Genomic DNA, 5,290 nt, shown 5'->3' on the forward strand with positions numbered 1-5,290 from the left:
CGTGGGACAGAGATCTTGGAATGAGTGGAGACTCAGCATCAAGGGATTGAGAAAAACCTTAGAATGAGCTGAGACTTAGCATCAAGGGATTGAGAAAACCTTCTCAACCAAAAGGGGGAAGAGGGAAATGAGACAAAGTGTCAATGGCTGAGAGATTCCAAACAGAGTTGAGAGGTTATCCTGGAGGTTATTCTTATGCATCAAGTAGATATCATCTTGTTATTCAAGATGTAGTGGAGAGGCTGGAGGGAACTGCCTGAAAATGTAGAGCTGTGTTCCAGTAGCCATGTTTCTTGATGATGATTGCATAATGATACAGCTTTCACAATGTGACTGTGTGATTGTGAAAACCTTGTGTCTGATGCTCCTTTTATCTACCTTGTCAACAGATGAGTAGAATACATGGAATAAAAATAAATAATAGGGGGAACAAATGTTAAAATAAATTTAGTTTGAAATACTAGTGATCAATGAAAGCGAGGGGTAAGGGGTATGGAATGTAAAATTTTTTTTTCTGTTTTTGTTTTATTTCTCTGTTGTCTTTTTATATTTTTTTCTGAATTGATGCAAATGTGTGGGAAATGATCATGATGATGAATATGCAACTATGTGATGATATTGTGAATTGCTGAGTGTATGTGTTGGGAATGTTTGTGCTTCTTGTAATTTTTTTTTAATTAATAAAAAATTTTTAAAAAGATAGTAACTATTGGAGCTTTTTGTAAAGAATCCAATTTTGTAAAAAAAAAATAAGCTGGTTTGTGAGAGGTTCAGGGTTTTTTCATGTTTTCCTTTCATTTCATGTTTTCCTTCAGTATTGGTTCACTCTCATTAATCATGGTTTTTGAAGATAGCTAGTTTCATCTATCTCCAGCAAAGAATCATCAATAGTTTATCTTGCTTTACCTATGCTGGCTTCCAGAGATGGAAACAAATCAAAGTCTCTGAATAAGCTACTTTTTTTATTGAGGTGGGGAATTTATGCAAGGACTAAAGTAAAACTGTCCAAAAATAAAAGTAGCTCCTTTTGTCCAGGGTATGGACAGATGAGTAAGAAAATATGATAAAAAGTAAATAAGGGTGGTGCGACAGCGGCTCAGTGACAGAATTCTCGCCTGCCATGCTGGAGACCCAGATTCGTTTCCTGGTGCCTACCCATGCAAAAAAGAAAAAAAAAAGTAAATTAATAATGGGGGGATAACGGGTAAAATATATTAGGTAAATTGACATACTAGTGGTCAATGAGAGGGATATGGGATGTATGCATTTTTTCTTTTTGTTTCTTTTCCTGGAGTGATGCAAATATTCTGAAAATGATCATGGTGATGATCAGCTATGTGATGATATTGTGAGCCTTTGATTGTGTACCATGTATGGATGGTACGTGTGTGAAGATTTGTCAATATATATATTGTCAATATATACATATAAAGAGAAGAAGGAAAAGAAAAAAATCAAAGCAGCAACACAGTTCAAAGCAAAGGTCAAGGTAAATTTTTATCCACAGTTTGTGGATATCTATCCCTCCACTCAGTCATTGCATTTCCTTTCCTGTATCTGTGCTTGTTTTTTTCGTACTACATGTTTTCAGTCACTTCTTTTCTGTGAAAGGTTGTTTAACTTTTGTTTGTTTGTTTTGCTGTTCTTTATATAAAAAGTAGCATATTAGATGGATATGTCCATTAGTGTTTGAAGTGCTCTGAAAATCTGTAACAAAGAAACCAAGTGTGGCAAGGGCTCGCTAGTTTCTCCCAACAGAGCTTTTAGCTGACCAAAACTTAACCTGGGTTGTCATTTTCTCAGTGTTTTCAGAGGAGAGTTTAAACGCTGTGCTTGTTCGTATTGTGACAGCCACATCAGCAAGGAGTAGCTCCTAAAGGTAGGTGAAGTAGCTGATTACCTTTTGGGATTAGGATAGAAATCAAAGTAGAGTACATCAGTTTTACTTCTTTCTCCCATTCCATCTTTTAGAAACAATATATTCAGTAGTTGAATGAAAGTGCTCTCTCTGAGGCAGTTGCAAAATGTCTGTATTTTTGGATGCCATTACTTTTTCTTCAAAAGCCCATTCTGTGAATTTATAAGTTAGGTGAATTTATAGAGATTAGCTGGTGGCTCCTTAGATATATTTTTGCTTTACAAACGTTATATCCATTCCAGTTCTCTCTGTTGCACACTGCAACTACGTTCAAATCAGAACCATCATCTACTGGCAAAAACAACCTGCTTAGAATTTGAAAAGGTCAATATGACAAGAACATATTTCATGGGACACATGAGTACCTTGTTCTGATCTAGAGGATGATACTGGACTTTTAAGATGGGTGTAAGGAATCACGACCTCTAGTCACAGTCACCTGAAAGAACATCCCACTGTGACACTGTGTTATTAGTGGATGCACTCAGCTTCTGGCCTCTCGACTCAGCATAAAGAACAGACTGGATGGAGGAATGTGTACACTTACTAATTTAGCAATGCCTCTTGTCAAGAAATCCCAGATGACAATCTGGCCATCATTACAGCCAACTGCAAGCAATGTGCCCCACCTATTAGAAGTGCAAGTCAGGGCCATGCTGGTATGAGCCAAAGTTCCATCAGCTTCCTCTGGATAGTTCTGCCCAAAAGACTCCAGCAACTCAAGGTTCATCTCTGCGGACTCTGGCCACCTGGTCTCAGCTCCAGCAAGCAACACCCTCTCCCCACCCACCTGCAAAGCCTGCTTCTAAGTGCTTTCTGTTTATTTTTTTTACACAGTTTTATTCACATGCCATTTATTTATTCACATCTGTGCTGGTTTGAAAGGATTAATGTGCCCTAGAAAAGCCATGTTTTAATCTTAATCCCATTTTGTAAAGGCAGCCATTTCTTTTAACCTCTATTCAATAATGTAGGTTGGAAACTTGATTAGGTTACCTCCACAGAGATGTAATTCACCCAACTGCGGGTATTAACTTTTGAATAGAGGTTTAAGGCTTTTGCATATGGAAATCTACTTTCTAGGGGTTTTCTTCTACATGAATTTTATGATTAGCCAGGGATGACCTGTGGTTGAAAAATTTCCCACACGTACTACATTCATAGGGTTTCTCTCCAGTATGATTTCCCTGATGTGCAATATGTGATGAACTTTGTCTAAAAGTTTCCCACATGTATTACATTTAAAGGGTTTCTCTCCTGTGTGAATTCTGTGATGTTGAATAAGAGCTGAACTTCGGCATCCCACATTCTTCACATCGATATGGTTTCTCTCTGGTATGAACTTTCTGGTGATTACTAAGGGATGAGTTACACCTGAATGTTTTCCCACATTCATTACATTTATACGGTCTTTCTCCAGTATGCATTCTCTGATGCTGAATGAGAGCTGAACTTTGTCTGAAGGCTTTTCCACATACTTTACATTTACATGGTTTCACTCCGGTATGAATTCTCTCATGAATAATAAGTGTTGAGTGGGAACTTAAGGCTTTACTGCATTCGTTGCATCTATAAAACTTCTTGCCAGTATTATTATTTGGTGTTTATTAAGTCGTGAAATAGAAGTGAAGCCTTTTCCACATTCATTGCATCTATAGGGCTTTTCTCCAGTGTGAATTCTTTCATGTTGAATAAGAGACACACTCTGACTGAAGGCTCTCCCACACTCAGTACATTTAAAAGGTTTCTCTCCAGTGTGAATTCTCTGATGATAATGAAGGGATGAACTAGACTTAAAAATATTGCCACATTCATTACATAAATAGGACTTCTTTCTGGAATGAATTCTCTGACATCCTGGAAGGGATGTGCTGCAGCTAGATGACTTCCTACCTGGATTATGTTTATAGGGACTTTCACCAGCATGGATTTTTTGATGTATAAAAAGGCCTGACCTTCAGCTGAAGGATTTGCCACATTCTTTACATCTATAAGATTCCTCCACAGTATGGGTTCTTAGATGCTTATAAAGAGATGTACTAAGAGTGAAGGCTTTCCCACATTGTTTACATACATAGGGTTTCTCTCCAGTACGAGTTATTTGATGCTGCATTAGAGCTGAACTTTGGTTGAATGCTTTCAAACATTGTTTACATTTAAATAATTTCTCTCCACTATGTTTTTTCTCATGTTTACGAAGGGATGAATTATTAACGAATGTTTCTCGCACATACTACATTTATACCGTTTTTCTGTTGTGTTGATTTTTGGTTGGTTAAGTAAAGTTGAATTCTGTTTGAAAGTATTTCCTTGTATTTCACATTTTGGCAGTTTTTTCCCCAGGAACTATCTGTTGTCTATCAGAGACTGGCTTTAGGCTTAACTTTTGGCCAAATTCAATATTTCTATGGCTTCTTTCTATAGTGAGAATTTTCTCCTTTTTATCCAGTTTTTCTCATCTATTTTCATATATGCAGGGATTTTCTGATTTAAAGTCCCAAGGCCCATTCCTTTTGAATCTCGTCATTACCAGTCCCTGAAATGAGTGTTGTGTTTGAGTTGACTTTGTGGTTTTATGACTGCTCTTCCATGCTAGAGAGGAGCCTCCAGGAGTTTCTTTCTCTACCTTCCATGGCTGTTCTCTTTGCTGCAACCGGGAGATCACTTTTGGTTTGGATAATGAGAGTCCCACTGAGATCAGATTCCTGTAGATCTCCAGCATCACATCCTGGTACAAGTTTCTTTGAGAAAGACCCAGCTTTCTCCACTCATCCCAAGTAAAGAGCACAGCCACGTCTTTGAAGGTCACGCACACCGGACACCTTGCTTCCTCCTCTTCAGCAACCATGTCGTCTTTCTGGGTTCCTCCCTTGGTCAGAGTCTCTGGAAGATGGATCTAACCCTGGGGCCTGTGGCAGTTCCTGGGAGGTCGGGTCTCATCCCGGAGCTGATCCCTAGGCTGACCGGGGCCCCTGAGCCACCCGCCCCGGAGGCAAACACCGGGCGCCCGGCGCCAAGCTGGGAGGGATGGGCGGCAGCCATTTCTTTTAATCCTAATTTAATAACTTGGGTAGGAATCTTTTGATTGGATTATCTCCATGGAGATGAGACGTGCCCAATTGTGGGTGTTAGATTTGGTTAGATGGGGATGTGTCTCCACCCATTCCAGGTGGGTCTTGATTAGTTTACTGGAGTCCTTTAAAACAGAAAACATTTTGGAGAAACGACAGAAATGACAGAAGCCTCAGAGTTAACAGAGCCAACAGAGCCACCAGAACTGACAGAACCAACAGAACCGACAGAGCCCCAGGGAAGCCATTGAAGAAAGATTGTAGACATCACCATGTGCCCATGTGCTGAGAGAGAAATCCT

The 5,290-nt window shown here is 39.2% G+C and overlaps 1 pseudogene; it reads right to left on the bottom strand.

Moving 5' to 3' along the window:
- Nucleotides 1-2,997: 2,997 nt before the first annotated feature.
- Nucleotides 2,998-4,766, bottom strand: LOC143647786 (uncharacterized; annotated as a pseudogene).
- Nucleotides 4,767-5,290: the final 524 nt, after the last annotated feature.

Source organism: Tamandua tetradactyla, chromosome 10 (genome assembly GCF_023851605.1).
Source record: "Tamandua tetradactyla isolate mTamTet1 chromosome 10, mTamTet1.pri, whole genome shotgun sequence".
NCBI classification, from domain to species: domain Eukaryota; kingdom Metazoa; phylum Chordata; class Mammalia; order Pilosa; family Myrmecophagidae; genus Tamandua; species Tamandua tetradactyla.